Here is a 12,928-nt window from a genome sequence, read left to right on the forward strand (position 1 = left end):
CAAAACTCCTTCACACAGCGTTGAATCTCTCCAGAAGTCTCTCTCTCTCTCTCAGAATGCATGGGGCAAAAATGTCATCAACAAAAAAAGGCAGGAAGCGGTCACCTTTAAATAGAGCTCCCCCAGTCCCTTCCTGACTGCAAAACGTTCCCCTCAACCTGTCGTTGCTAGAGGCAAGCAGTAAGGCGGGGGCGCCACTAAATATCCGGTCCGGGGCCCTACTGGGGCGTTGCACACTCGACTGACGTCACGATCTGCTGGTGCAGGAGATCGTGGCGGTAGTGTTTAGTGTGGTGTATGTAACCTGTTCCACCTTAAGAGAACTTAAGCCTGTTCCACCTTAAGAGATGTACTACTTTCTCTGGCTGCTGTATACGTAGTACCGGTGGTGACCACCGGTATATAACCACTGTGTAGTAAGATTGTATTTCATATAGTCCTGACCTCCAACCAGTAAAGACCTGTTGAACTTTAATCTTGTAGTCTGTGTGTTATTAATTACAACTAGAACACACAGACTTTACAGTGGCGACGAGTCAGATTCTTACCCTGCGGCAGTTATATCCACGGCGGCTTCGTCCACAGAACGGACGTCGAAGAGAGGCTTCCACCCTCATCACCCTGCTGGAAGACACGTCGCGCGGCAGACATCGAGAAACCAGAGTGCAGAAGACATCCTGAACTCGAAGCCTCCATCAGCGGCTGTCAGCTATCTTCTTTCTACCTCGGTAGTGGGTAAGCCGGGCAGCGACGCGACCAGAAAATCGGCCGCGTTGCCTGTGCAGACGGGGAGGGAAGATGGAGGAATAAGGGCGGTGAGATCGATCGCGACCGGAGATAAGGGCCGGGCCGCATTCGGGCCGAAAGGCGCAGCACGGGGACATCGATCGCGGCTGGTGATAAGGGCCGGGCTGCATTCGGGCTAAAAAGGCGCAGCGTCTGGGGGCAACTGAAGGCGCGAGAGCCGCGGTGAAGCGGAGACAGCGTCGGGGGAAGGGTGAAGACCGCCAAGCGTGGGAAAACCGCCATTTTGTAGGCGGAGGATGAAGACAAGAGCGCGGAAGCCGCCATCTTGGATAAAAATTAAAATAAATTAAATTGCAACGATGCCTAAACATGGGAACATTAATACCTTTGATAGCGACATCGAAGATTGGGCTATGTATGTAGAATGCATACAAAATTATTGTAAAGCAAATAAAATCCCAGATGAAGAGAAAGCACTAACATTATTAAACTTAATGGGTGCGAAGACATACGGGCAATTGAAACACCTTTTATCACCAGATGAACCGGCGGATAAGATGTTCGAGGAGATTGTTACTGTCCTGAAAAATCACCTAAACCCCACGCCGCTGATGCTAGCGGAGCGATTTAAATTTTACAGCAGAAGGCAGCTGAAGGATGAAAGCAATGCTGAATATTTAATGGAATTGCGTAAGCTAGCAAAGTACTGTCAATTCGGAACGAGATTGACAGAGGCGCTACGAGATAAATTTGTGTGTGGTTTATTAAAAGAAGATACACAAAAGCGATTGCTTGAGGAGAATGAGCTGACGCTTGAGAAAGCGGTCACTATGGCAGCAGCACACGAAGCCGCAGCGAGAGGCACGGCAGTAATGTAGCTACGGTCACCGGAACTCAGTACAAATAAATTGGGTTTGAGTACTGTAAAATGTTATCGTTGCGGAAAGACAACGCACGATCAGAACCAGTGTTCGTTTAAAAACCAAGAATGCAGAACGTGTGGCAGACTTGGCCACATAGCTAAAGTATGCCGGTCAGGAAAGAAGACCAGCAACAAAAAGTCACTGCAAGGAAAATACATAAAGGTACACAAGGTGACAAAGAACAGTTCAACCGAACAGAAGTCAGATTCAGACGCTAGCAGTAATGAACTGGGTAGCTTAAGAGTACACAACGTTGGTAAGGATGCAGATCTCCAGACAATTTGGGTCACCCTTCAGATAGCAGGAGTCCAAGTAAAGATGGAATTGGACACTGGATCGGCATTGACGGTCATGAATAAGAAAGATTACAAAAGGTTATTCCAACATATTCCCCTACGGGATACGGAGATTATATTGAAAACATACACGGGGCAAAGAGTGTACCCCGTCGGAAAGATAGAGGTAAAAGTGGTCCACAAGGGCGAAGAAAGCCAAGTAATGTACTTATATGTGCTACCTGAAGGAGGTCCACCACTACTGGGACAGGAGTGGATTAGGAAAATGAATATGGACTGGCACTCCTTGAAGGCACTAACAGTAGATTCCGGGGAAACAGATGTCAAACCTAAACGATTGTCCAGAATATTGGATGATGCTAAAGAGGTGTTCCAGCAGGGACTGGGAACACTGAGAGGAATTACGGCAAACATCAAGATTGATGAACATGCACAACCAAAATTTTTTAAAGCCAGACCGGTACCCTATGCAATACGACCTACTGCAGAAGCGGAACTGGAAGCGCTAGAACATTCAGGTGTACTGTCTAAGGTAGATTGGAGTGAGTGGGCTACGCCCATTGTTCCCGTTATGAAACGTTCTTCGAGCAACAAGCCAGGAGAACCAGGGAAGGTTCGCATCTGTGGAGATTTCAAAAGCACCGTTAATCCGGTGCTTCACACGGTGCAGTATCCGCTTCCGCGGATTGAGGATATTTTTGCTTCGTTGTCTGGCAGGAAACACTTCACCAAGATAGACCTGGCGCAGGCGTACTTGCAGATGGAGGTTGAAGAAGAGTCACGCCAATACCTCACGATCAACACGCATCGAGGTTTGTACCGGTACAATAGGCTGGTTTTTGGAGTGGCATCGGCTCCAGCAATTTGGCAGAGGGCCATGGAGCAGGTATTACAGGGAATTCCAGGCACACAATGTTACCTGGACGATATTCTGATTACAGGTGATGGTGATGAAGAACACCTCGCAAACTTGGAACTGGTGCTCAACAGACTGAAAGAGTATGGACTTAGAGTTAATCGGCAGAAATGTGAGTTCTTCCAGAAGCGGATCTCGTACTGTGGTCATGTCATTGACCGGGAGGGGCTTCATAAGTCTCCTGACAAGATAGAGGCAGTTGTAAAGGCTCCCGCTCCGGATAATGTCTCTCAGTTGAGGTCGTTTCTAGGATTGATTAACTATTACCATAAATTTCTACCAAATCTATCCACGGTACTGCACCCGCTAAACGCTCTTTTACAGAAGGGGGTACCATGGGAATGGAGTGAAAACTGTAAGAAGGCATTTCGCAAAAGCAAAGAATTGATCACCTCAGAGGAAGTGTTGGCTCACTTCAACCCGACACTGCCTATTCGGTTGGCTTGTGATGCTTCTCCATATGGTATTGGGGCAGTACTCTCACACAAGTTGCCAAATGGCACGGAAAGGCCAGTCGCGTTTGCATCCAGATCATTGACCTCCGCTGAGCGCAACTATGCGCAGATCGATAGGGAGGCTCTCAGCCTTGTATGGGGAGTGAAGAAGTTTAATCATTACCTGCAGGACCAAAAATTCACACTTCTGACAGACCATCAGCCGTTGGTATCCATTTTTAACCCTAAGAAGGGTGTTTCAGTGATGACAGCACAGCGTCTCCAGAGATGGTCCCTTTTCCTAGGGGCACATCAATATCAAATAGAATTCAAAGGTATGAAACAGCATGGCAATGCTGATGGGCTGTCGCGCCTGCCACTACCTGAAGAAGAAGAAACGACGAAAGTTGACCCTGTTGAGTTATTTCATTCGACCATCATCGAGTGTTTACCAGTCACCAATGCAAGTATTGAAAGAGAAACCAGGAATGACCCGACACTGTCCAGAGTCTACGAGGTGACAGTGAAAGGATGGCCAACACGTGGTGATCCTCTGTTACCGGCATTCTCGGCAAGGCGAGACCAGCTGTCCGTCTGCCATGGTACTTTGATGTACAGGACAAGAGTGATTATTCCTCCCAAGTTAAGGGAAAGAGTTCTAAAAGAACTGCATGAAGGTCATCTGGGGGGAGTTAAGATGAAAAGTCTTGCTAGGGCTTATGTATGGCGGCCGGGTATTGACCAACAGATAGAGGATTTGACAAAAAGCTGCGCTGGGTGCCAAAAAGTGCAAAATGCACCTCCGATCGCACCACTACACCCATGGGAATGGCCTTCAGCCCCATGGCAACGCGTACATATTGACTTTGCTGGTCCATTCATGGACTCCATGTTCCTAATTGCGGTGGACGCACATTCCAAATGGCCAGAAGTGATCAAGATGAATACCACTACTTCAGAAAAGACAATTGCGGTGTTAAGAACAATATTCGCAAGGAACGGATTGCCAGAACAGATCTGTTCGGACAACGGACCACAGTTCGTGTCGGAAGAATTCCAAAAATTCTTAAAGAAGAATGGGGTGAAACATTATACCTCTGCCCCATATCATCCGGCGACAAACGGGTTGGCCGAGAGATTTGTCCAAACATTCAAAAAGGCAATAAAGGCCATGAACGATGACCAGATTCCGCTACAGCACAAGGTGGACAATTTCCTAATGGCGTATCGAAACGCCGCTCATGCAGTGACTAACCAAAGTCCTGCCATGATGTTTTATAACAGGAGGTTGCGGTCCAGGTTGGACTTGTTAAAACCAAATGTGCGGAGGGAAGTGGAAAACAAACAGTTCCGGCATATTAATAACAAGTCCACTCGAAGTTTCGAAGTCGGACAACCAGTGTTGGCAAGGGGCTATGGAAACGAAAAATGGCAGTCCGGAACAATTCAGGCCAGACAAGGACCTCTGATGTACACAGTAGATATTGGTAACAATGTGATAAGGCGTCATGCGGATCAACTGGTAGAATCAAGAGCAAGGGTCGAACCCATGGTTGCGACAGAGACAACTGTGGAAGACGTTAATGAACCTGAAGCATCTACCTCGGCAGGGACTGTACCTGATGATGACGTCCAATACATAGGAAACCAACAAGAAGAGTCACCTCAGCAACAAGAATCAGAGACCACTGAAAGGCGTTATCCAGGCCGAATCAGAAGGCCGCCTGAGAAACTGAACCTTTGAACTGTTTATACCTGAAGTTATATATGTATATATGTTATGATGTTATGTTAAATGGGGATATGACTATTAAGCTAAAAAGGGAGGATTGTGGTGTATGTAACCTGTTCCACCTTAAGAGAACTTAAGCCTGTTCCACCTTAAGAGATGTACTACTTTCTCTGGCTGCTGTATACGTAGTACCGGTGGTGACCACCGGTATATAAGCACTGTGTAGTAAGATTGTATTTCATATAGTCCTGACCTCCAACCAGTAAAGACCTGTTGAACTTTAATCTTGTAGTCTGTGTGTTATTAATTACAACTAGAACACACAGACTTTACATTTAGCGCCGCCGCAAAATGTCTAGCTAATTTTGTGAGTGGCGCAAACATCACCGCGCACAGGTGCTAGTTGCATTGTGCCCCATTAGCGCCCTCTTAAGGCGCTAATCGGAGGTGCAAATCACCTGAATTTTTCCCCCCTTTACTCTTATATTCAAACCCTCTTGTAATAAAGGCCAACATACCAATTGCTTTCCTAATTGCTTGCTGTACCTACATGTTAACTTTCAGTGATTCATGTACAAAGACACCCAGCTCCCTCTGAACACCAACATTTCCCAATCTCTCACCTTTTAAAACATACTCTGCTTTTCTATTTTTCCTACCAAAGTGGATAACTTCACATTTCTCCACAGTATATTCCATTTGCCATGTTCTTGTCCACTCATTTAGCCTGTCTATATGCCCTTGAAGCCTCTTTGCATCCTCCTCACAATTTACATTTCCACCCAGCTTTGTATCATCAGCAAACTTGGATATATTACATTTGGTTCCCTCATTCAAATCATTGATATAGATTGTTGGGCCTCATGAGCCACCCGCACTTCCCTGCGAGCAAGGAGCTGGAGAGCACCTTGCTGCACAGCAGTGGGGCGATGAACTAGAGAGGAGGTCTATGAGCGATCGCCATCTATTCACAGTTAGCTTGTGCTCATGTGACTGGCGCATTAGCTGTTCCATGCAGGTGGCCATCCTTTCCACGGAAGAGCACATCGTCGCCTGCGAGATGGTGGTGCTCATTTTGGAGATGGACTCCTCCATTCTCTGAACATTTGCAGACATCACGGCTACAAAAGCTGCCACAGCCTCATACAATGTTGCTGCCCCTCCAAGATCAGCCACTTTCTTGATGGTCCCTGAGGCTCAGCAGAGCTTGGAGCATCCTGTGCCCCCCGACGAGGATTCTCCACTGCTGTCCCTGTCAACACCACCTGCTCTTGCTCACTTGTGATGTGTGAGACACCAGGTGACAACACTGCTCTATCTCACACAGGACCCACCGAGGTGTACGTACCTACACTGGTGCTGGCTATAAGAAATAGTGAATTGAAAGAAACAATAGTCTGTTACGGGTTCCCTAGATCAGCAGTTTGCCTAAGTTGATGACACAGAAAGATTCCAGTCATGTCAGAAAAATAGCTGCACAGGGAGTTGAATTACAAGGTCAGAACACAAAAACAGGCCTTCGAGTGGGCATAACTAGGCCTAATACGGGATGCAGCAAGGAGCTGTAGGATAAACAAGCTGTCTACAAGAGGGCAGCAAGACCTTTAGAACAGAGATAAGGAGGGAAGTGACCTCATGAGGCTGGGAGTGGGCTGTCATAGGTAGCCTCTCCATTGTAGGAATGGTTTAATTCCTATCAAGAGACTGAGGTCAACTCAGGCGATCAATCAAAAGATGTTTAATGTAAAACTAACTGAGATTTAACAGACAAAAGCAAGAGAACTACGGATACAGGTCATAACAGCTCGAAGGCTCCACGAGGACTGCCTGGGCGGTCCCGAGGACGGCGTCATGACATCATCACGTTTCTCCCGCGGTTGGGGGATCACGTGACTAATGGCATGACGTCATCGCGTTTGCCCACGCTCTTAAAGGGTCATGCAACAGTATATACAAAGATACAGATTCAGGCTGTAGCTAACAGATCGTTAAAGGGAATTATGTACAGTTGTTCAGAGTCCCTTAGTGGCTCTGCCACATGCGCCCCCCCAGAATTGTCTTTAACGGAAAAAGTCAAACGGCGAGGAGGCCTGACAAGCCTGTCAGAGCGACTTCTGTACTCTGGAAGTGGAAGCTGCTGGACGGCGGGCGGGCTGGCGGGTGGTTGCGCTTGTCCTGGCACGGCAACTGTGGGCTGTCGACCACGTCTTGGCAGCTGTGCAGTCTCGACAGGATGGTCAAGGTCCAAGTGTGCCGGTTTCAAACGGTCAACCGAAATGTGGTCCGGTTTACCCCCGATATCCACCAAGAAACTTTTGTCTCCTGCCTCTAGCACGTGGAAAGGACCAGTGTAAGGGGCCTTGAGCGGATCCCAATGAGCGTTGTGGCGGATGAACACATATTCGGCGTTCTTCAGCTCTGCTGGGACGTGCGAGATCTGAAAGCCGTGATGCGATGTTGGTACTGATGCGAAACACCGGGCTGCCTCCTGTTGGCTGATGAGTTAGTCGGATGCGGACCATGGCTCTGTTGGCGTTGGAAGAAAATCTCCTGGTACTCGCAGCGGCTTACCATAGACGAGCTCTGCTGAGGACGAGCGAAGATCTTCCTTGGGTGCCGTGCGAAGACCCAACATGACCCACGGTAGCTTGTCCGCCCATCCCGCGCCTTGGAGGCTGGCTCTCAGTGCTGCTTTCAGCGACCTGTGAAAGCATTCGCACAGGCCCTTTGCCTGTGGATGGTAGGCGATGGTACAATGTAGCTTGATGCCGAGTCCCTGAGCCACTGCGTTCCAGAGCTCAGAGGAAAACTGCGGTCCCCGGTCCAGAGAGATGTCTGCAGGTACACCGAAACGGGCGACCCAAGAGGATATGAACGCCCTGGCTACGTCTGCTGAAGTGGTGGATGACAGGGGAACTGCCTCTGGCCATCTAGTGGTGCGGTCTACCATAGTTAGGAGGTGGGTAAACTCCTGGGAAGGTGGAAGTGGCCCCACCCGGTCTACATTCACGTGGTCAAACCGTCGCTCCGATACTGAAAAGGTGGCCAATGGAGCCTTGACGTGATGCTGCACCTTGGCCTTTTGACACACCACGCTGGTGTTGGCCCAGTCGCGGACATCTTTATGCATGCCCCGCCAAACGAACTTGGACGACATCAGCCTTTGGGAGGCCTTCATTCCGGGGTGTGACAACCCATGTATGGTGTCAAAAAGTTAGCGGCGCCAGGCGACCAGCACGATAGGGCAAGGATCTCGTATGGAGACATCACAAAGCAGTATGGTACCTGCCGCATGGAATTTGACGTCGGCCAACTGGAGGCTAGAGACGCTGGTTCAGTAAGCCTGCACTTCTGGATCCGAGGCTTGATCTGCAGCCATGAGGGCATAGTCGATGCCCAGCTGGACCGCATGAACGGTCGCGCGGGAGAGGCAATCTGCCACCAGGTTGTCTTTACCAGCCACGTGCTGAATATCTGTCGTGAATTCAGAGATAAACGTTAGCTGACGTTGTCGGGCTGACCACGGCTCGGCGGTCTTGGCCATGGCAAAGGTTAGTGGCTTATGGTCCACAAAAGCGATGAAAGGACGTCCTTCCAACAAGAACCGGAAATGGCGGATGGCCAGAAAAAGAGCCAGCAACTCCCGGTCGAAAGTACTGTACGCCCTTTCGTTCTGCCGCAGTTGACAGCTGAAGAACGCCAGCGGTTGCCACGTCCCATTTACCCACTGCTCCTGTACGGCGCCGATGGCGCAGTCTGACGCGTCGGTGGTGAGGGCGATAGTGGCTCCTGGCAGCGGGTGCGCCAGCATGGTCGCATTCGCCAAGGCGACTTTTGTGTCGGCGAATGCTCGGTCCATGTCAACCGTCCAGCTTACCGGATCCTTGCCAGACTTGCCTTTGAGGGCCTCGTACAGGGGCTGCATGAGCAGTGCCGCCTGAGGCACGAAACGGTGGTAGAAGTTTACCATGCCGAGGAATTCCTGCAGGGCCTTTATATTCTGTGGGCGTGGAAAAGATGTTACTGCCTCCACCTTCGTTTGCAAAGGAACTGCTCCCTCCGAGGTGATGCGATGCCCCAGGAAATCAATTTGCTGCAGGCCGAACTGACACTTGGCCGGGTTGATGATCAGGCCGTGTTGGCTAAGGCGCCGAAAAAGGGTGCGTTGGTGACAGATGTGCTCCTCCTTGTTAGGACTGGCAATGAGAATGTCGTCCAAGTAAACGAAAATGAACTTGAGGTCCCGTAGTACGGAGTCCATCAGTCGCTGGAAAGCCTGGGCAGCGTTCTTCAGGCCAAACGGCATCCGCAGGAATTCGAAACGGCTGAATGGGGTGATGACCGCGGTCTTTTAGACGTCTTGCAGGTGCACCGGGACCTGGTGGTAGCCGCGGACAAGGTCGACCTTGGAAAAAACGGTGTTTCCTGCCAAATGGGCAGAGAAATCCTGGATATGAGGGATCGGGTATCGATCAGGAGTGGTGGCGTCTTTTAGTCGCCGATAGTCGCCGCAGGGCCGCCATCCGCTGCCAGGTTTCGAGACAATGTGGAGAGGCGAAGACCAGAGACTATTCAACCGACAAATAATCCCCAGGTGTTCCATTGTAGCGAACTCCGCCTTCGCGACCGCTAGCTTGCCAGGTTCGAGGCGCCGGGCCCGTGCGTAGACCAGGGGGCCAGTGGTGGTGATGTGATGTTCCACACCATGTTTCGTGGCCGTGGAGTAGAAGGTGGGTCTGGTCAGGTCTGGGAAATCGCCTAGCAGGCGAGTGAACTCATCCGGAGGCGGGAAAGCACAGGAGACGGTGCGCAACATGGCGGTACTGCGGTGGCAAGGGATAGAGTGAAACGTGGCCGCATTGATTAACCGTCGGTTCCTTACATCGACCAGGAGGTCGTTGGCGCACAAGAAATCCGCACCGAGGAGGGCTTGAGAGACCTTGGCCGTAATAAATTCCCAGTAAAACCGCTGGCCGCCGAAGCACACCTGGACCCGCCATCTGCCAAAAGTCCGAATAGCCCCGCCATTAGCCGCTTCGAGGGAGGGGCCATGCCTCCCAGCCTGTAAATCAAGAGCTGATGCGGGTAGAATGCTACACTGCGCCCCAGTGTCGCATAGGAATCGCTGACCGGAGAGGGAGTCGGTGATAAACAGGAGCTTGCCTGAATTTCTGATTGCCATCGCAGCCGCGGGGCACCCGTTAGACCCGTTCTTCTTTTGGCAGAGTTGCTGTTTTCTTTTTTTGGGCGAGAAGCTGCAGGGAGGGCAGCAACATCTTGCTCTCGCGCCAAACCGGGCGTGGTAGAAGCACAGCCCCGCAGGTTGAGGAACTGGGGCGGCGTCTGTGGGGGATGGACGCCTCGTGGCAGCGCAGTACTGCTGCGTAACCGCGAAGATCTTGTCCGCTTCGGCAGCAAGCGCTGCGCAGTCTGTGACTTCGGACCTGGCCAGCGCAGCTTGTACTTGCTCCGGTAACTGACTGAGGAATAGCTCCCTAAAGAGGAAGCATTCCGGTTCGGAGCCCAGGAGCGTGAGCATGTGGCTCATCAGCTCAGAAGGCTTGGAGTCCCCGAGCCCGGGCATAGCGAGCAATCGGCGGCCGCGCTCCAACTTCGTGAGCCCGAAAACCTGTAGCAACCGCGCCTTGAGTGTTTCATACTTGCGGTCGTCTGGGGGGTTCTCAAGCAGGCTGACGATCCGCGAGGCGGTGGAGCTGTCGAGTGCGGAGACCACGTATAGGTAGCAGGTCTGATCTGCAACAATGTTCTGCAGCGCGAACTGGGCTTCGACTTGGATGAACCACGAGGTCGCCTGTCGCACCCAGAACTGTGGCAGCTGCAATGCAACGGAGTTTGCTTCCATGCTTCGTTCCTTCTGCGAAAATTGTTCGCAAAAGTCGGGATCACCAATGTAGGAATGGTCTAATTCCTATCAAGAGACTGAGGTCAACTCAGGCGATCAATCAAAAGATGTTTAATGTAAAACTAACTGAGATTTAACAGACAAAAGCAAGAGAACTACAGATACAGGTCTTAACAGCTCGAAGGCTCCATGAGGACTGCCTGGGCGGTCCCGAGGATGGCATCATGATGTCATCACGTTTTTCCCGCAGTTGGGGGATCACGTGACTAACGGCATGACGTCATCGCGTTTGCCCGCGCTCTTAAAGGGACCGCACTCTGTACATGCAAACAGTATATACAAAGATACAGATTCAGGCTGTAGCTAACAGATCGTTAAAGGGAATTATGTACAGTTGTTCAGAGTCCCTTAGTGGCTCTGCCACACCATTCTAATTAGACAATGGGATGGGGAACAAATGATTGACACCAGGTAATCACCAGCCCACCGAAATAACTATAAATATAGATGACCGAGAGAGGCAGTTAGGGGCAAAGGCTTCCCCGAGGTGGCTACTGCCTAACACCTTGGTCAAGTTTAGCCTCTGAGGTGGCTGATGGCTTAACACCTCCAACAGCTCGAGGGATGACCCAACGGAAGTGACCGCTGCAGCAGACTGCAGGAATCCACCCAATCCGAGACCACCGCACTGCCTCCCTGTCCATCCGGTTGTTTCATTCCATTCCAGGGCTGTAGGTCACCCTCATCTGTCATGGGTTGCATGTCTACTGTATCTATTTCAATCGCATGTAGTAATATCTGATTATGCTTTAAACTGTAGCTCTTTAATAAAAAGCCTTACAACTCCCAGGACCCTTTGGGTAATCTGTGTGTGACCTGTGATCCTAATCTTACATGGCTGCAACTTCCTCGGAAAGTCGTCTTCCTCCTGCGGCTAGACAGTGAGGCAGGGAGGGGTGGGGGGACTTGATGGACCTGTGGGAGAGTAAAGAGATGAATTAGAAGTCTTATGATAAGAATGTGTAACGTTTCCATTATGCACATGTTGGCATTTCACTGGCTGCTGACATCAGTCACCATATTTTTTTTAAATTTGTTTATTGAATGTGGGCGTCGCTGACAAGGCCAGCATTTATTGCCCATCCCTAATTGCCCTTGAGAAGGTGGTGGTGAGCCACCTTCTTGAACCGCTGCAGTCCGTGTGGTGAAGGTACTCCCACAGTGCTGTTAGGCAGAAAGTTCCAGGATTTTGACCCAGCAACAATGAAGGATCGGCGATATATTTCCAAGTCAGGATGGTGTGTGACTTGGAGGGGGACTTGGAGTTGGTGGTGTTCCCATGCGCCTGCTGCCCTTGTCCTTCTAGGTGGAAGAGGTCGCAGGTTTGGGGGGTGCTGCCGAAGGAGCCTTGGCGAGTTGCTGCAGTGCATCTTGTAGATGGTACACACTGCAGCCACGGTACGCTGGTGGTGGAGGGAGTGAATGTTTAAGGTGGTGGATGGGGTGCCAATCAAGTGGGCTGCTTTGTCTTGGATAGTGTCAAGCTTCTTGAGTGTTGTTGAACTGCACTCATCCAGGCAAATGGAAAGTATTCCATCACACTTCTTACTTGTGCCTTGTAGATGGTGGAAAGGTTTTGGGGAGTAAGGAGGTGAGACACTCGCTGCAGAATACCTTGCCTCTGACCTGCTCTTTTTGCTACAGTATTTATGTGGCTGGTCCAGTTAAGTTTCTGGTCAATGATGACCCCCAGGATGTTGATGGTGGGGGATTCGGCAATGGTAATACCGTTGAATGTCAAGGGGTGGTGGTTAGACTCTCGCTTCTTGGAGATAGTCATTGCCTGGCACTTCTGTGGCGCGAATGTTACCTGTCACTTATCAGCGCAAGCCTGAATGTCATCCAGGTCTTGTTGCATGCAGGCATGGACTGCTTCATTATCTGAGGAGTTGTGAATGGCACTGAACACTGCAGTCATCAGCGAACATCCCCATTTCTGGCCTTATGTTGGAGGGAA

This window comes from Somniosus microcephalus, chromosome 10 (genome assembly GCF_052327205.1).
Source record: "Somniosus microcephalus isolate GS21.2 chromosome 10, FLI_Smic_1.0, whole genome shotgun sequence".
NCBI lineage: Eukaryota > Metazoa > Chordata > Chondrichthyes > Squaliformes > Somniosidae > Somniosus > Somniosus microcephalus.